Source organism: Heterocephalus glaber, unplaced genomic scaffold (genome assembly GCF_053883595.1).
Source record: "Heterocephalus glaber isolate CG9 unplaced genomic scaffold, H.glaber_assembly_v1.0 deba00001553, whole genome shotgun sequence".
NCBI lineage: Eukaryota > Metazoa > Chordata > Mammalia > Rodentia > Bathyergidae > Heterocephalus > Heterocephalus glaber.
The window spans coordinates 3,040,959-3,061,543 of NW_028258344.1; the positions used below are offsets into that span (position 1 = coordinate 3,040,959).

General features: G+C 38.4%; 1 long non-coding RNA gene across 2 annotated transcripts in view; it reads left to right on the forward strand.

The window, feature by feature from the left end:
• The first annotated feature begins 15,299 nt into the window (after positions 1-15,299).
• LOC110348601 (uncharacterized) overlaps positions 15,300-20,585 on the forward strand; it is a 31,322-nt gene continuing 26,036 nt past the window's right edge. For both annotated transcript variants that reach the window (XR_002393954.2, XR_002393955.2), the window contains exon 1: positions 15,300-15,546. This is a non-coding gene — a long non-coding RNA (uncharacterized LOC110348601). The remainder of the gene's footprint in view (positions 15,547-20,585) is intronic.

The window sequence follows — 20,585 nt, forward strand, 5'->3', positions numbered from 1 at the left end:
TTGGGTCTTTAAATTTGGGAGGTCTGATCTTTTTAAGTTGTTTATAGATTCAAGATAGTAGATCTTTGTCTGTGGAAGAGCAGGTGAAGATTTTTTCCCACATTGTGGGTTGTCTCTTCACACTGCTGGTGGTTTCTCTTGCTGTGCAGAAGCTTTTTAATAAAAAGAGATCCCACTTGTTTGTGCTAGTTCACAGGCAACTGAGGTTTTGTTCATAAAATCTTTTCCTACACCGATGTCTTCAAGAGTTCTACCTAACCTCTGTTCCAACTGGTTCAGTGTTTCTATTTTTTTTTGGTACCGGGGATTGAACTCAGGACCTTGCCCTTGAGAGGCAGGTGGCAGAACCACTGAGCTAAATCCTTGGCCCCCAGTGTTTCTATTTTAATATTTAGATCTTTAATCCATTTTGATTTTAGTTTAGTGCATGGTGAGAGATATAGGTCTAGTTTTAATCTTTGGCAAGTTGAAGCCCAATTTTTCCAGCACCATTTATTAAAGAGGCTATCTTTCCTCCAGTGAGGGTGTTTGGCTCCTTTGTCAAAGATGAGATGGCTGAGTGTGTCTGGCATTGTTTCTGCATCTTCTAATCTGTTCCACTGGTCCTCAAGTCTGTTTCTTTGCCAGTACCATGCTGTTTTTATCACAGTAGCTTTGTAGTAGAGTTTCAGGTTGGGGATTGTGATACCCCCTACCATGTCTCTGTTACCTAGAATTGCTTTTGCTATTCTGGGTCTCTTCTTGTTCCAAATAAATTTTTGGATTGTTTTCTCCAGGTCCATGAAGTATGCTGCTGGGATCTCAATTGGAATTGCATTAAATCTATATAGCAGTTTTGGAAGTATGGCCATTTTCACTATATTAATCCTTCCTACCCAGGAGCAGGGGATGTCTGTCCATTTTCTGATATCATCTTCAATCTCTCTTTTCAGAGTGCCATAGTTTTCAGAGAAGAGTTCTTTGATTTCTTTCGTTAGGTTGATTCCTAGGTATTTCAGTTTTTTGGATGCTATTGTAAAAGGAGTTATTTGCCCTATTTCTCTCTCAGTGAGTCTGTCATTAGTGTAGAGGAAAGCTATTGATTTTTGTGTGTTGACCTTGTAACCAGCTTCTTGACTGAATTTGGTTATTAAGTCTAGAAGACTTTTGGTGGAGTTCTTGGGGTCTTCTATATAGAGTATCATGTCATCTGCAAATAATGAGAACTTGACTTCTTCATTTCCTATCTTTATTCCTTTTATTTCTTTCTCTTGTCTAATTGCTGTGGCTAATGTTTCCAGAACTATATTGAACAAGAGTGGTGATAGCGGACATCCTTGTCTTATTCCTGATTTTAGTGTGAAGGATTTCAGTTTTTGACCATTTAGTATGATATTGCCTGTTGTTTTTTCATAGCTGGCTTCTATCAGTTTGAGGTAGAGACCATCTATTGCAATTTTTTGTAGGGTTTTTATCATAAATGCATGTTGGATTTTGTCAAATGCTTTTTCTGCATCTGTGGAGATAATCATATGGTTTTTGTCCTTGGCTCTATTGATATAGTGTATTACATTAATTGATTTTCGTATATTGAACCATCCCTGCATCCCTGGGATGAATCCCACTTGATCAGGGTGTATGATCTTCTTGATGATCTTCTGCATTCTGTTTGCCATTATCTTATTAAGGATTTTTGCATCTATGTTCATTAGTGAGATTGGCCTATAGTTCTCTTTTTCAGTTGGGTCTTTCTCTGCTTTGGGGATCAAGGTGATGCTTGCTTCCAGGAATGAATTTGGGAGTATTGCTTCCCTTTCAATTTCTTTGAAGAGTTTAAACAGTAATGGCAGCAGTTCCTCTCTAAATGTCTTGTAGAATTCAGCAGTGAAGCCATCAGGGCCCAGGCTTTTCTTAGTTGATGAGTTTTTAATTACATTTTCAATTTCATTGGTTGATATTGGGTTGTTTAGAATATTTAGGTCTTCTTCGTTCAACTTTGGTAATTCGTATGTATCTAGGAATCTGTCCATTTCTTCTGTATTTTCCATCTTACTGGCATATAGGTTCTGGAAGTAGGTATTGATGATCCTCTGGATTTCTGGTGGGTCTGTTGTAATTTCACCCTTTTCATTCCTACTTGCATGGATTTGGGCCTTTTCTTTCCTTTTTCTGTTAAGTTTGGCTAAGGGTTTGTCAATTTTGTTGATTCTTTCGAAGAACCAACTCTTGGCTTCATTGATTTTTTGTATTGTTCTCTTAGTCTTCATTGAATTGATTTCTCCTCTGATCTTTATAATTTCCTCCCTTGTATGAGCTTCTGGTTGTCTTGCTCTTCTTTTTCTAGAAGCTTGAGGTTCAGCATCAGGTTGTTTAATTGGGCGCATTCTGTTTTCCTAATATGAGTATTCACTGCTATGAGTTTCCTTCGTAAGGCTGCTTTCATTGTGTCCCATAGATTCTGATATGTTGTATTGTCATTTTCATTTAATTGAAGGAACTGTCTGTTTTCTTCTTTAATTTCCTCACAGAGTGTTTTTATAGAAATTTTCTTAGGGTTTCTTGAAGTTATTTTGTCTGAACAAATCTCACCAGATACTACCAGAGAAAGACATGCCTATCCATTTCGTTCATAATCAAGTAAATGGATTTAGTGATTGTTTCTATTTTCTTAGATTGGTTTAATCACAGAGTTTACAAATGGATATTTGAAACATGGTACCAGGTTTGCAGGCTGTAGAGTTAGGCAGGACAGGGTAGAGCAAAGGTTTCTCCAGATTCAAGCAGCACAAAATGGCAGGAGCAGGACTTATGAGATTTTCTCTCTGTCCTGGCAATAGTGAGTTGTTGTGTCAGGGCACGGATTCCTGCTGAATGGACAGGATGACTGGAGAAACTGAGAGAAGCCTATTATACCTCCTTTGTGTGTCTCCAGGTGTGTGAGGACAGGAAATATGGTTCCAATTTAAATGCCCATTGCTGGGTACAGCAAGGGAGTGAGGGAAACTTTATTCTTCCTCAGTGTGGTTGGATTAAAACATGTTGATGTTGGGCCAGGAATTTAGCTCACTGATTCCGCTGTCTGCCTCACAAGCTCAAGGTCCGGAGTTCATCCCCAGTACAAAAACAAACAAATAAACAAACAAAAAACAAACAAACAAAAACATGTTGATATTACTGGCATGATGAAGGAAATACCTCTATGAGGTGATCCTTGTGGTGTGGAGACTTGTACATTAGTCTAGGAAAAAATTACCAGTAGGAAACAGGAACAAGACAACATTTTAAATTTTCTTTTTCTCTAACTTCTTACTGATTTACACTGCCTTTTCCTTTTGATTCATGGCAATTCTTTACATTTCCCAAGTCAACCTTTCTTTATTTGTTTTCTTTACCAATGAAGCTAATCAAGTTGGTTGGAAGCACCAGGCTATGAGTCAAATAACTAATCAGCTCTCCGAGTTGCTTTGGGTTGGGTAGGGATTTCATTGATGTTGGACATAAGGAAGGGTATGTGGTAGGTAGATAAATACTTCTGGGTGATAACAGTCTCACAAGTCCATGAGCGATCAGCTGCAGATGTTTCCCTCAGGCAACGGCTCTTTTCAAGAATGATACTTGAAGTTGACTGTATCCGGGCAGAGTTCACTATCACCTTGGCAGCACTTTGCAGTGAATGGCCATATGGGACCTACCTGTGCTGACAGGAATCCCATCTCGCACCTTCAAGGCTTTCTTTTGGTGGATTAGCTGGTTGCTGTAGAAATCTCAACACATGGACTTGCACACTCGAGGGAAACATCAAACGAAAATATGCCAAGTTGTGCCTCTCCATCCTAACAAACTGTCTTTCCAGTCCGTCTACTTCCTGAGTCAGGCACGTCATGGACCATTCCCTTTATTCCTATGAATGTTCAAATCACTCACCTTATTTGTGCAAGAGAACAAAAATGTTGGAGGCAACGGATTCTTATCCATTTGCAATCGTTCTGCTTTACCTTTTATCACCTGTGACTCTGGGGCTCCGTTTTTTTCCTTTATTTAATTTTTTTAGCCTCAACACAGAATTCTTTATTTTGTCCAAAACAGCACAGTAAAAACATCTCCAACAATACATAAACCTATATATAAAATATAGAATATCTCTAATATTTTTCCTTTATATGGTAACACACCAGTATATGCAAGAGAAAGTACTGTTGAGCAGCCAAAGACCAGCGCTCATGCTGAAGCTACCAGAAATGATCCCCCAAAGTCAGAGCTGTCTTCTATAGCTATCAAGTAGTTTTGCAGTTTGGCTTCATTTTTTGGAAAGTGACTGTGCTTGGTCTTGTACATTTAAATTTAATTTAATTTTTTAACAGATAAAGAGTTTGGGAAAGAATCTTCCTTTTCACTTTGTAAGCCCTGCAACTGATGTTTTTCTTTTTCTTATTTGAGAGATTGCTTCTGTAAAGACATAATAACAAGATATTGAAACAATAAAAATCATGAGACCTAGGAGAACCATTTGATTTAAAACACATACCAATTTTTTTCCTTTCATTATTAAAGGTAGGCTAACAACAGATCATTAGGTAAAGAAGAAATCAGATGATTATTGACTTGATTATCCTGAGATGAAAGGGTATGTGAGAAACAAATTACCTAGCAGATTTTGACTGATGGCCTGTGTAGATGTTTACTCCTTTGCACAGGATGTTGTAAAGCCTGTTGTTTTTGGAAGTGTTCATGGTAAGCTTTCTTAAAAATTACTATATACTTCTGAAATCCAGCACACATTTTTTAAGCTTTGTAATTTTTATTGAGTTTTTTAGATGAAAATTTGATGTTGGATAGGCATTCCCTATACTTTTTAGTACTACTCCAGAGGCAAAGAAACATGACTAAGAAGTCAGGCTATGGATGAAATGACCAGGAATGCAGAATAAAATACACAAATCTCAGCTTCATAGAAACTCTTTTAATACCGCTTTTCTGACTAAAATTGGCATTTACCTTGTCTTTGAAGGTTAATGCCTGGTAACTAGGTCATTGCCTAAATCGTTTTTCCCTTTCCTTTATTTTATTAGTACATGCTTGCAGTACATGAATTTACACTCATCTTGGAGAGTAGATACGTATACATAGCATAGCTTGTTTTTTTAATGCCTTTCTTCTTCCCACCTCCCTTCATCTCTATATCCCTTTTTCCAATTTTCATTCTTGTTATTATTCTTAGTTCATGTTTATGACATATAATTTTTACATGCATTGTATTTTGTTGCTGTACATAGCATATTTTAATTCTTCTTAGTTTCCCTTCCCCTTCCCCCTTCATCCTTGGCCTCCTGGACCCTTTCCCATTTGCAAGAGATCTATCCCCTCGTTTTCTTCTATCCAACCTTTGTTTTCCTCTCTCCTTTGTACTTTGAGAAATACCACGTGGTATTTAAGCTTGTGTGTCTGATTTATTTATTCAACATTATACAGAGTCTGCCAACAAATGTATACATCGGATTAAAAAAATCTTGTGTAAATATTTTTAATACTAAATTTATTGAGACATCATGAGATTAATACAAATTACTTTTGGCCTCTACAATTACAAAAGGTGATCATAGTAGCGGCCATTAGCTTTCAGACATTTATTAATACAGTAAACTGTGTGTGTACACATTTTTTGGTGGACTCTATGTTTTTCAAGTTCATCCATTTTCCTATGAATGTCTCAAATTTATCCTTTATAGCCAACTAGTATTCCATTATGTATGGACACCAGATTTTAAAAAATCAGTTCATCTGTTAATAGGCATACAGGCTGCTTTCAGGATTTAACTATTATGAATTGTGCTGTTATAAACTTTGGTATGCATATATATTGCTGTAATATGACGCTTTTAGCTCTTTGGGGAAGATACCTAAAAGGGGAATGGCTGGATCATATGGAATTTCTAGTTTTAGTTCTTTGAGAATTCTCCATACTGATTTCCATAATGATTGTACTACTTTACATCCACACTAACAATGTAGGGGAGGTTCTTTTTCACCACAGGCTCACCAGCATTTGTTATTCTTTGACTTCTTAATGATTGTCATTCTTTCTGATGTAAGCATTGCTTTAATCTGTATTTGTCTAATGGCCAGGGATGCTGAACATTATTTCATATGTTTATTGGCCATTTGTTCTCCTTCTCCTTCTTATTTTTTTTGTACCTGGGTTTGAACTCAGGACCTTGTGCTTGAGAGGCAGGTGGTGGAACCACTGAGCTCAATCCCCCGGCCCCTGTACTTCTCTTTTTGAGAAGTTTCTGTTTATTTCACTTGCCATTTCTTGATTGGGCCTTTTATTTTAGGTGATCTAATTTTTTTGTGTTCTTTATGTATTTTAGTGGCACTACTCTGTCTGATGAATAGCTGCCAAAATTTTTTCCCATTCTGTAGGTTGTCTTTTCATTCTAGTAGCTGATTCCTTTGCTGTGCAGAAGCCTTTTAACTTGATGTAATCCCATTTGTTGATTCTTGATGTTATTTCTTGTGTAATTTGAAGGTCCTTGCCTTCATCTATGACTTCAAGTGTTTTACCTATTTTGCCTCCTAGTAGGTTGAATGTTTCTGTTTTAATGTTTAGATCTTTGATCAAGTTTGATTTTAGTTTAGTACATGGTGAGAGATATGGGTTCAGCTTCAATCTTCTGCAAATCACCATTTTTCCCAGCACTATTTGTTGAATAGGCTCTTTCCTCCAGTGTATGCCTTTGACTCCTTTGCCAAAGATCAAATAGCTGAATGTATCTGGAGATGTTTCTGTATCCTCTGTTCTGTTCCACTGAGCTACAAGTTTGTTTTTATGTCAGTACCATGCTGTTTTTTATCACCGTTGCTTTGTAGTATAGTTTAAAGTCAGGTATTGTGTTGCCTCCTGCTTTACTCTTGTTGCTTAAGATTGCTTTTGATATTGTGGGTCTCTTCTGGTGCCCTATGAATTTTAGGATTGTTTCTCTAGTTCTGTGAAGAATGCTATTCGTACTTTGATTGGTATTGTGTTGAATTTGCATAACAGTTTTAGGAGTATGGCCATTTTGATAATATTGGTTCTGCCTATCCGGGAACAAGGTACATTTTTCCATTTTCTGATATCTTCTTCAATTTCTTTTGTCAGAGTACTATAGTTTTCTTCACTTCCTTGGTTAGGTTAATACTTAGATGTTTAATTTTTCTTGATGCTACTGTGCATAGTATTATTTTCATAATTTCTTTTTAATTGAATTCATTATTGGTGTACACATATGTTATTGATTTTTTGTGTGTTGATTTTGTATCTTGTTATATTGCTTAAATTGGTTATTAATTCTAAAAGTTTTTTGGTGGAATTCTTTGGGTCTTCTATCTAGAGTATCATGTCATCTGCAAATAATGATAATTTGAGTTCTTCCTTTCCTATATTTATCCCTTTTATTTCTTTCTCTTGCCTGATTGCTCTGGCTAATATTTCAGGTATTAGGTTGAATAGAAGTTGTGATAGTGGGCAACCTTGTCTTGTTCATGAATTTAGAGGGAATGTTTTTGGGGTTTTTCCCTCAGCTCTTGGTTTGTCATAAATAGCTTTTATCAAATTCAGATATAGTCCTTTTATAACTATTTTCTTCAGGGTTTTTATCATGAAGTGGTGTTGGATTTTGTCAAAAGTCTTTTCTGAATCTATTGATATGACCATGTGTTTTTTGTCCTTGGTTCTGTTTTTTTTTTGGGGGGGGAGTATATTACATGTATTGATTTGCATATGTTGAACCATCCTTGCAACTCTAGGATGAAATTTACTTGATCATGGTGTATGATCTTTTTGATGATGTGTTGCATACTGTTTGCCAATATCTTGGTGAGGATTTTTGAATGTTCATTAAGCAGATTGGCCTGTAGTTTTCTAGTTGAGTGTTTGGTTTGGGGATTAGTGAGGCTGGCTTCCAGAAATGAGTTTGGAAGCACTTTGTCCCTTTCAATTTCATTGCTGTGTGAGGAATATTGGTGATATAACATCCCTAAAGGTTTTGTAAAATTTGGGTCTCTATTTCTTGACCAGTCAAAGGATCTGTTGACCATCCATTGCTATGACACATTTTTAGGAAATAGATATCCTGTGTATGGAAGCACACTTGAATAGCACTCAAACCATCATTATGAGAACACACAATCACTTCCTGCTGGCATGTTCCTTATTCTGCCTCTGATTTTAGTAGCTCAAAAGAACAGTTCTGGAGCAGGCAGAATTTTGTTAACTCAACTACCAGATAATCTTTGGATTTTTCTTGTTCTTGAAATGCATGCTCAGTTCTCCCAGGTGTGTAGATTTTTGAGCTTTCTTTGAGACCCTTTAGTGATGACAGGATTATGACTTAGAATGAGTTGTCTTCCCACACCCTGCCAATATATATATATATATTTTTACACCCTGCCAATGTTAACCAAAGCTTCTGTGATGAGAATCAGAGCATTGGAGAAAAGAGCTCCTATCCAGTGTAGTAAATTTACTACTTATAGGGAAATTGTTTCCACTTGTTCTCATTTCTTTTTTCCTTTCTCTCTGTCTCTTTGCAATGCTAGAATTGTGAGTGTACTGGGACTGTCATATCACCTTAACTCTAAGTCATATGATAAAATAAAACATAAATTAGAAATTACTTATGGGCCACGTAATTCATGTTGAACAGGGATTGCAAAAACAGTTATTTTCAAATATGGGATGGAGTTCTAATGTGATAATAATGCAGTGTTGTTGAAAATTCTGCGGCCAGAGGTCATAGTATTGAGCAAAGATCACTCTCCAAAGCAAGATCTCCCTACTTCTCAAATCAGTCCCCCATCTGCTGCATTTTCCTTGATGGTAGATAACTTTTTTATTTTATTCTTGAGACAAGATTTATACTAGTTATATTACAAAGTCTTGGCAGTCTTTCACAAGCTACTATCATGGCCGTATGGCACAATGGATTGAGAAACTCAGACTTGAATTAAGAACAAATGTGAACAGTCTTTAGATTTTTTCTGTAATTTATAAATGATGTCTACCTGTCAACCACATTTTTAAAAGTTAGTTCTGCTTATTATAGGTTACACTCAGAGTTAGTGGAATGCCAGGAAAGTGAACAAGAGAAATTCCTGTTTCTTTTACATTTTTTGTTCATAATCCTTTTTTTTTCTTATTTTTGGTTTATTTGTCAGAGTATGATTCAAGTGAAATTAAATAGCAAAAGGAAAAGAATAGCCAACCAAAATCCTATTGTCTTTAAACCAGAATTCCAACAATCCTTCAAAAATAGAAACAAAGTCTGGGCCTATATCACTAAAAAGATCCTTGAAAATGAGCTACCTGTACATACACATCACAGAGAGGTGGAGTAGCCTTGATCTGTGGCCTGGGCATTTAGTGACTGTGGGCCTTGGGGTCACAGAAGTCCCTTTTCAGCTGTGTGTGCATACAGATATTTTGATCTGTGTCAATTTTCATGTGGCACTTGTGGTATTGGTGAAATGAAATAGATGGGAATACTTGCAATTCTACTTGTTGATAGTCTAGAAATTGTCTTACTGTCTCATGAGATACTTGAGTGCTATGCCAGATTTCTGTTGCATTGACCTTTCTACAGAGATCTTTTCTTTGTTTCTGCTGGCTTGCCAGACTAGAAGGAACCTGACTGTAGCCTGCATCCCAAGAATCCACCTGATTTCTCATGACAGATGCTGCTTGGGAATGTGTCCCACAGGCAGAGGTAGAAGAGGAGATGTTTTCCAACAGTTCTAGTCTTGGCTGAGATTTCTGAGTTATTTCATTAAATCTATTTCTCATAAAGCACCAATTCCTGCACAACCTTTCTAGCAGTTTGAGACTAATGCTATCCATTTAAAGAGCAGGAAATTTAGGAACCCAGATATAAGTACAGACAGAGGAGTCTAAGCTCAGAGTTGAAGCCTTGCTGCAAGTGGCTACCTGATTTTTTCATTTTGACTTTGGATTCCACTGCACATCATTTCCAAGAGCTTTTTCTGAACATATCCCCCACTTTAGATTCCATTAGTTGGAATCTATGGATTTAGGAAGATTCAAGTGAGAGGTCTCCACTTCACTTCTCTTAGAGGTTAGTTTCTTTTTATGCTCTTACTTTAGTATAAGGAATAAGCAGCTGATGAGTTGAATTCCTACACCACTCTGGATGGAGGTTGGGCAGGAAGACTAGAAATCCTGAAGTATTCTGAATAGCTGGGGGAGGGCCTGACTGTCCCCTCTGGAACTTGGTTTTGCAGCTCATTTTCCAGTGCTATGGTACTGGCCTGTAAGTGTGAGGCAGGGCTTTGCATCTGTAGAGTCAGGACCCTGAGGTATCCATGCTAATGTGTCACCTGTTTATCCCCTTCAAGTCTTAAAGATAGATCAGGATCCTATGTGGCAAATCCTAAATAATAATTTCTGGATTTTTGAATTTCATTCACTTAGCTTTGATTTCACTAATGCACAATGGTTCATAATCTAATAGGATGGATTTATGTGCATATAGTAATTTCAAAAGGGGACTTATTATCTATCATTCTATAGTGTATTTCTGCCCTTGAGCTCACAGGCCTTTGTACATGATAAGAAAGTACACCTTGAAGGGTTTTGTTTTTTACTTTTCTGAAGTGATACCTTTCTGACTGATCAGGTTTAGAGAATTCTTACTGTCAAATTGTGAAAATTTTATCCAATCAGAAGCCTGAGTGAAACCTTCCAGAACAATTCTTTCTACAAATCTGTACAGAAAGATGAAAGGTCAAATATAAGAGGGATTTCCCTTCCTCATAGTACTCAGCAAAGAATTGAGCTAGAAGCAAATTCTTCAGTGGATTAGGAATTAAAAACCAGGAATACAGAACTAGTCTTTGGACTTGAAACCATCCATAGCTCACATAAATTTTCCCAAATGAGCAGGCAGATGATAAGAATTTTTCTTTTTTCCTAGAGATGTTTAATGCCATGTTAGATATTTTGAAAAACAGGCAACCTTAAAATTAAGGAATATACATATATAGTACATATATATATATAAAATTTCTTTTAGAAGTCTTTATTAAAACAACAGCTAAATGATTCTGTACTTGCTGGCAGGAAAAGCTCTTCATCCTATGGGCTGGATATGCCTGTGTCTTCCTTGAGTGCTGCATGGCTGAGGACTGACTACTGAATGTCTCGCACCAGCTCACTCCTGAGAGAGACCTGCCTTGGTCAACTCGGAGGACATGTTTAACACATCTTTAATTTATTAGTATTTCTTCTTTCCTCGCAGAAACTAGAGAGAGGAATAGTGCATTGTCTTAGATTGACTTTCCTGGGAAACCGTCTCTGGAATGGAGATATGTGTGTAAGAATATTGTTAGAGAATATTCTCAGAATGGCCCCTAACAGGGGTTTGAGCTGTTTGGAAGGCGACTGGATTATGAGTGCATAGCTGACTTTCTGTTAGGATGTGGGGCCTGGTTTGAGGTGAGCCACTGGGTGTACAACCCGGAAAGGAACACTGTGTCTTCTTTCCTGGCCCCTCCCCTTTCTCTCTCTGCTTCCTGGCTGCCATGATGTTAGCAGCTTTTCTCTACCCAGGCCCTTTCACTGTGCTGTTCCTGCCATGCAGCAGACTGATAATCTACTGAAACCTCTTAAAACTGTGAGCCCAAAATAAACACCTGAACCTTTAAGTTGTGAGCGTCAGGTATTGTGTCTCACCACAAAGAAAGTGACTAAGACACCCCCCTCCCCAAAGAGGAGGGAAAATGGAAAGAAGAGAAAGATGATCTCTATGAGAGCGTGAAGGTGGCTGTAACTGGAGCTCTGGGGCTAGGATGGCCCTGCAGATTCAAGGAGCCCGGGCTTCATTCCATCCACTCGTGTTGATCTCCTGGCGTGTGCTGCCTCAGAGAAGTGACTATGACCCTTGGCAAGGCAGCTTTCTGGGCTGAGAAAGTTCACAAAGGGTATCTTGGCTGGGAGGCTGCTAGTGCAACTCCCAATAGCTGGGGAATAAGCACCTCCATGCTGAAAGAAGCCTTCATGTTGTGACACACACCAAACATGCCATGTGGCTTAGCTTTTGTTGTAGGCAAAATCTGGTGCAGCTCTTTCCCCTTGGACTGTTTTCTATTGCTGTGGTTTAGATCAGTGTTACTCAGATGTTCTTGTGTTAAAAACTTGGTCCTCAGGGTGATGCTATTGGGAATTGGTGGAAGTTTTAGGACTTTAGGCCTCATGGGAGGTCCTTAGGCCATTGGAAGCCTGCCCTCGAAGGGATTTGTGAGAACCCATCCTCTATCTCATTCCTGGCTTGTAATATGAAGGGTTTTGCTCTGCCATGTGCTGTGATCATGACGTGGTTTCTTGCCTGAGTCCCAAAGCAATGGGACCACATGGTCATGGGCTGAACCCTTCAAACCATGAGCCAAAATAAACCTGTTTATAAGTTAATCTTCTCAGTTATTTCTTCATGATGACAGAAAATTGACTAGTATGCATACATATACGTGGTTAATTTGGGGTTAGAATTCCTGTGTGTGCACTTGTGCATGCACACATGTGTGATATCATTTTCTATGTCTGTGGCTATACCTACATGATTTATTCCCAAGGGTACTGTGCCCATATTCGCAGCATTTTATGGTACTTTCTGCATGTCCAGAGGCAGACAAAGTGAGGGAAAGGGGAGAGACTTTTGAAATAGATGTTTTTAAATGTGTCTGACTTAAAAATCATCTGCCAAGACTAGGTGTGGATTTCAGGGACCACAGAGTACTTGAGCCCTGGCTACCTTGAGTGTCTGCAGTCATATGATGACAAGGAGAGTGTGTTCCCTCAGAGAGAGTTTATGATCACTCTGTGGAGTTTGTATAGTGAAATGTGTTCATAGACCAGAGAAACCCATGCCTTCCTGAGAAATCTTGGCTCAGAGCCTTGGCACAGAAAACTGCCAGGGGGCTGTTAGACTGTTTTGTGGAGTGAAAATTGGAGGCCTGAAAACTCCAGTTTCAAGGCAGATGCAACCTACTATTGCGGGACACGCTTCCAAAGGTGATTCATGCATGCAGTACCTTGGATTTGTACAGTGCTTGACCTGACATTTCACTGTATTCTGTAGACTCATTATCAACCCCAAGGTATTGGATTTCTTTCAGTCAAGTTTTATGGATGAAGAAATATAGGCTTTTGTGAGGTTAAGCCAGTAGCCCATGGACCATGTGGCTCAGATGTAAGATGGAGCTATAACCTGGTTTGTACGTGATGGTCCTGTTTACTCCATTGGTCCAGTGTAATTGTTGGCAGGGTCCTCTTTGCATTTAGACAGGTTGGTTTAGCTGATACACAATCTTGTTTTCGAGTCCACGCCTCTTGATGCTGAACCCATCTCGTGGGCTCTCTCTAATGCCTTGTAAATGGTCTTAGAAAGCTATGGCTTGTCAAACACATGTGGCCAGTGCAGTCTGGAGCCTTCCCTTCTCTACCAACCAGTGCTGCTGGTTCTGCCCATGGTCTACCCATTGTCTTCTAGCTTCCTCCATGTTCTGGCCAGGAGAAACCACCATTGATTATATTTTCACTATGGATTTTAATAAAAATCACAAAAATCTGGTCCCTATGGAACATTAAGAAAACGTAGTTTTTATTTTTTAATTAAGTTTTAACTCAGTTGAGAAAGCTCTCTCACATTCTTTTCTTTTTAATACTCATGGCACTTGGGCCTATTTTTATAGCAGAGTTATACCTTCAGGTGAGTAGATTAGCAGTTTAGATTCTGAACAGTCTTCAACTCTCCTCTCAGTGAGACACTTGGTCTTTTGCCAGGACACAGTATGGTGAATACAGCTTCCAAGAATAAAAGTTCATACTATAGGGTCCTGGGCTCAACATTCAGAAGTCTATTTATAGCTGGAATTGGAACACTCTCTCAGATGTCACCATAAAGACATCAAGCTCACTTTTGCAGTAAGCACCGATTTCTATTTTTCTTAAGAATGGCATTGCCTTCAAATGCTGCCCCCGCCCCCATGGTACAGTATAAAAAAAGCTTTCTGGTTAGAATTTAGTTTGGAATAATTTGAATAGTCTTAAAGCTCCATTAATTTCCAAAAACAACCTAAAAATCATGCCATTCAATAGTTTCTTCATTACATGGCTGAAGGAGGAAAGAGGTTTATTTTTCTAAGTGATTCTTTAATGTACTGTACTGGGATGAGAAAGAGGAAGAGGGAAACGAGGGGTGGAAGAGGGAGGAGAGGCAGAGACAGGTAGGTGGGGAGTAGGGAAAGAGAGTAAAGTCTCTTATACGGGGAAAACCAAGAACATCTCTTCTGAGATTTCACGTTTTAAAAAAATGCACAGAGAAAAAAAATGCACAGAGAACTAGAAAGCTCCAATTAAAAACTTAACAAATATAACAAAAGCAAAGTCAAAGGCCAGGAAGCCCCTACCAACATACCAGACAGTGAACTCTCCTAGCTGAGGTTCAAAAATGAAGAGAAATCGCCACTCTTCCACAAAAACAACTGGTATCATTTTGGTTTTCAAGTGATATCTTCTTGTATAGCTGCATCAGATAGAATTCTCCATTAAATAAACGACTCGTGGAAGATGTCAAAACAGTGGGAAAGTAAAAAAAGGGGGGCTTATCAATGAGCTGTTTGTTCCTTGAACTACTTATCTGGCAGGTTTAAGAGAAGGGGAGTCTCAGGTTAAGCTTGCTACAGATACAGTCCTTGAGATAGCCTTTCACGGGAGACTTGTGTTTTGAATTACTCAGAGCTGAGATGATCTCAAAGGCTTTAGTCACCACCCTTTCCCCTTTCCAGTTTTAGCCGTTTCTGTCTTCAGTGACGCCCTCAGGATTTCTTCTTTCTCTGCTGCCTCCCTACCCTCACAGGGCTGCATGTGTAGGTACCTACCATTCAGGTGTGGCCTTTTGGATGACTCAGTTTCATGAGGCCATTTTGAAGAGATACATTTTGGTAGGGCCTTGAAATCAATTGCAAACCTTCAAGCTCTTAAAATGACTTGTAAAATCAACATTTCCACCTAATTCATGTATTGCCCTTTTTTTTGGGTACCCATTTCATTCTCCCATCCCAAGTGGTTGGTGGAAATACTGTATTGAGGGTGGAGTTTGTAGAGTACCTGTATTGGTATATTGTTCATTACTGTACCATTACTGTTTTTTGAAAGAAAAGAGTTTCATTTATTCTATAGTTTTGGAGGTCCAAGGGTGTGACACCACCTCTGGTAAGAGCCTCATAGTGGATAGCATCACAATGGTGGGAGCACGTGCAAGAGGAAACAATCACATTGCCAGACAGGAAGCCAGAACAAGGTTCAGGGAGAGCTTACTCTTGTAACAACCTTCCCACAAGAACTACTGGGGTCCTGTGGGAACCACCTGATCCCTTCTGAGGGCAACGCCAGTGTCCTAAGGATAACCCATTAGGCCCTGCCCCTTAAAGGTTCCAACACCTCAACATCACTACCCTGGGGACCAAACTTGGAACACATGAACCTGTGAGAGACAAGCCACAGCTAAACCTGTGCAGGTAATAGCAAAAAATTTTCACTACATTTTCAAAGACTTATTTTGATCTGAGTGCTTCAAATGATCTTTCCTCAAATGCCTGACTTTGGAACAAATCAGTTTAGAGAAGGAAAAATTTGCCTAAGAACGTTCCAAATGTGTTGTCAGAGGCTGTCCCACCAGTTAGTGTGGACTTCTACTTTGGTACCCTTCTGGTATATTATTATGAAGATTAGACTTTATCCCATTCAGGATGCACATAGCCAGAGGAGTGCTGGCATCAGAATACAATTTCTTTGAAATAGAAAAATAATAATATGAAAAATTTTATGTTCTTTTTGTCTCCAGCCTAGCTGCAATATATACTAGGAAAAATGTAATATTGTCACAGAATAAACAGAAGAAAAAAGAAAATCTGATTATCAAAGTCACAATTTGCAAAATACTTTGGAGATCTGTCTTTATTATGAAATTAAAGTCACAGCAGTAGCATTTATCTGGGTCGTATGAAATCTTACTTGCTTCTGAAGACCTGGAAGGATCTTCTCAAAGCCCTCTAACTGTATCCTAGCATCCTTTCTGTGCTTCCTGTGGACTCTTGGGCAGCAGGGAAGAGAATCATCTTTATATACCTTCAGCACCTAGTATTTCTGGCCCCAGTATCTGCTGACTTTGGGTAGATGTTTTTGATCTTATCACTTTATTCAAGTTGTCATTCTCCCATTGTGCTGACTGAGGTCTGCAACTGAGCTCCTTCCTGTGACATCTACAAAAGTTACACATATAAATTCTTATGGGTATAAAAGATTTTCATGAAACTATGGGGGAATAGTAGTGGGGGTAGAGATTTCAACCTTTAATATTGAGCAAGAGTAACACTTACTATCAAAATGGAAACTATTTCAGATGTAAAACACTTTAATGTTCTTAGGTTATCTGGTGTTTCAGATTAAAATTTAGAAAATTTAAAGTTTGGAATATTTAGCAGCTATAAAGTATTCCATTGTATGATTATTCCACAGCTCATCCATTTGTCTGTGAATGCATATTTAGGTTATTTTCAGTCTTAACCATTGCACACAATGCTGCAGTGAACATTGTTTTCATTTTTCCTTGAACAAATATGTAGCAATATCCTTAAAGTATATTACTAATAGCCAACATTGGCTGTTTCATCTCTGAGACTTAGACTCTTATTAGTTGGCTGTTTTCATTAGCTCTTTCTTTTTCATTTTTTTCCTCACTCCTTTTTGTATAAAATACTCTCTGTCATTCAAAATTATCTGCCCTTTTTCTTCCCTGAGCAATTTAGCCCTTAAACTCAGCTTCTGGTTCATTTTTGCACATGCAATTCCATTATGCCATTCTGCAGAATAAAAAAGCAACCCCCACACTTATTTTAATAGGACACAATTTCTTTAGGCATTGTGGCTGCACAAAGAATTTGATATCTCCATTATTTTAGAAAGACTCCAAAGGATGATCTCCTTTATCTCTTTGTCTAGAAGACCATCATGTACTTGTGAGATTTGGTCTGGAAGAACAAAATACACCATTCATTCAACACTTACTTATTATACACACTTTTACCTAGTATTGTTTATGTGGGTGCTGCAATGAGCATAAAGCTGAATATACCTAAGGAACTCTTGACGTAGTCAGAGAAATAAACATAAAGGCAAATATTTATAATATATTTTAAAACTTTCAAGAGTGGACCAAAGTGCTGTGGTAATATTCAATTTATTGAGAACAAGTTTTCAAAAATGAGAAGAAAGTAGGAAGAGTAGTTAATTATAAGATGTAGAACCTAATAGTCTAGTATTTTAGAGTTGATGAGAAATCTAGTTGTCCAATTTTAGAATATTAGAAAGGAAAATTGAGAAGCAGTAGCAAGTAAGGTAGATTGGAGTCAGATTTTGTATGGTTGAATAGTCAGGCTTAGCTATTGGAATTTTAATCTGTAAGCAAGAGAAGAGCCACAAGAGATGCCATTGTAATATAGATTTATACTTATAAAAACTTATAATTATAAAAAAGAAGACAAGAACTGTCTGTACACTTGGAGATTACTTTGGTCACAGATGGTCCAGGGGAAATGCAGAGGCATAGGCTGAAAGCCAAGAGAGAGGGATGGGTGAATAATAATTCAGGAAATGTGAGAGCTGATTGTACCTAGGGTCACCAAACCCAATGGTCCCATCTTTGTGAGGGATCAAAGAAGAAGCGTTAAGGACATCAGGAACCCTAATTTAGGAAGCTAGGTAAGAGTCCTCCAACAAAGAAAGCTTGAGAGGAGGGTTGAGTATTTGTTGGAAAGTCATAACGTTTCAGGTAACTGAATGACAAGTGATGATGAGGCATGGGTGGAGTTGTCTGCTGATGGTCCCAGAATTATGGGTTAGTATTCAGGAGAGGTAAGATTGAAGAAGGAGGCTTGGAAGAAGATTTTGTAGTTGTCAAAAGCAGCAGAGAATTCAAGGAAGATAAGTAGAAAATGTAAGTCATATGAAACTGGCAGTCAGGGATCACTGCGGATATTTTTCAAGAACAAAGTCATTAACGGTGCGGTAGAAAAGGACTTCATTGAGCAATGGAATTTGGTGTGGTGGACATTGTTGATTTTATTGCAAATACTGATTCTCCCCGTCTTTCTTGCCAGTAGAACACTGGTTGAATCGAGGGAGCAATGAGTAGCAAAGGATGACTGGCTGTGTAACACCAAGGAGATATAAGTGGAAGGCTGTTGGGGATTTCTGGGAAAGTTTGTGGCTTCCTGTCAGGCATTGCTCCTTTCATTGTCTCCTTGTTCTTCCTCTTCTTCCTTCCTACAATAATGTAAGAGGAAGCAAAAATTGAGATGAATGCCTACACACACTGAGGATGATGAGAAAGACAACACTGATGAGCACCATACACTTCTAGTCTATCTACCTTAAAGTATCTTGTGTGAGACAAACTGTTTGAGAGCTTTTGTCAGATAATCTATGGATAGAATGGATGTATTTTTAGTATTAGAAGCTAATTGTTTAAGTTTATGTCAACCCTATGCTTTGGCAACAGAGAGTCTTTCTTTTTTTTTGAGATAGCATCTCACTATGTAGTCCAGGCTGGCCTGGAACTCATTATGATTCTCCTGCTTCAGCCTCCCAAATGTTCCAAGTAGCATTACAGGTGTGTGCCACCATGCACAGCCAAGCGTTTGAGTCTTAAAGTCAATGGCAAGATCACTTTGATCTCTTCTTAACTTGTCATTGAACACCAACATGCAATCCTTCCGGGGTAGCTGTAAAGCACAGATTCTAGAGCAGATTAATTCAATCAGATTATCTAGGAGTGGAGCCTCAAGCTATGCCTTTAATACAGTAGAAAGTTTGAGAAATGTAGTGTAAATTGACCATCCTCTTTTCAGGTACATGGAAGTGAGGATATAGGGGTACAGCTATGGGCAGCCAGTGAAAATGACCTTGTTCTATCAAATTGGGGATGGATGGTTATGCTTGTATCTGAGTGGGATAGAAAGTAATTAAAGAGCTCATTTTGAACCTAGTGGCCAGAAAAATAAGGCTTGGATGTTGACCTGCTCTGGGTTGGTCTTAGATAATATCAGTGCTTGGTGCCTTTCAAATGTCTGTGGGAATGGCAATCTCGACGGTTACTGATTAAATGTGGGGGAAATGATGGAGGGGGGTGACTCTTTTCATCTCCCTTAGCATCAGTCCCACAGATAAGTATGATATCTCTGGGGAAAACAAAGACAGAAATAGTCCTATACAGGTAAAGGAGGTAGAGTAGAGGGTACTGGAGTTGGGAGTCAAGTTGGGTAACTCATATTATCTGTTTGGAGAAATTAGTCACGTTTCACACCACCATATAGTTCTTACTGCCTTATCAACTAGGGTTGATGTTACATAGTTCCACCTGTCATTTCCATCTTTAAATAATTTAGCAGGCTTTTTTCCCCCAGAGGAACTGAACCTAAAGTGACATCCAGCATATAGTTTACATCAACTCTGAGCAATAAGCAAAAGTGGGTAAAGCTTTGACTTATTTATTTGTAGTTTCTCTCTTTGAACTTGTATTTTCTGAAGAGTTACAGTATTTTTTCCAGTGCGGTATGTTGTCCAAATGGAAATATTCTCCAAAGTAATGACACCAAGATAAAACCAAGATAAAGAGCTGGCATCATGATGTTTGACAGATCATATACTGTGCTTACACTGAAATTGAAATGATCAAAACTAACCTCATGGAAAAATGCAAACACTCAAAGATTGTATAAAATATACATAAATCAAATTTGTAAAGCAATTCTAATGTCATTTTTTAAAAACTGCATTTCCTCTTAGAAGACTCATCAGATCCATTTAGTCCAAAAGCTTGTTGGGTGGTAGGAATGATGATGATTAAAGCATGATAAATCAGCAAAACTGCTTTACATCTACAAAAATGTGAAAACAAACCTTTAGGCAAAATGCTAAAAATAGGCTCATTTTGGTGAAATGAAGCTGTTTGAATAAATGAAACTAATAGTTTTTATCTAAACCATCTGTGGTGTGAGATGGGAAGTCATGTAGGAAAGTCCTTAGAGACTCCTGATTGGTCTGCCTGAGGAAGGGGTGGGCGGGAGCAAATGGGCTCTCTTTCCTGTATCTGGGAATTGACAAAGTGATCAGCAAAGGGAAGCTGGAGGGCAGCTTGTGCCTGCTGCAGGCAATCTGGCTCCTCCAACTGTGGGTGCTTTGAAGGTGAATGTTTTGAGGATGTGCGGGAATTGATAGGTTATAAAAAGTAGGAGATTCTCTCTCCTGTTATGAAGGAAGAGAAAAGAAAGAGGGGGAGAAGGGAGAAAGAAAACAGAGAAAGTTTAAAAAAATAAAAAGAGAGGAAAAAAAATCTAAAATACCCCCAGGGGCCCTGATTCTGTGAAGGACTATCACTTCTGTTATGTTGGTCTGCTGAAACCACAGCACGAAACCAGGTGCTAAGAATGAGCCAACTCAACCGTAGAATGGCTTTGTAGATAAGTGCATTTTGTAATATTACCCGGAAATTGCAGTT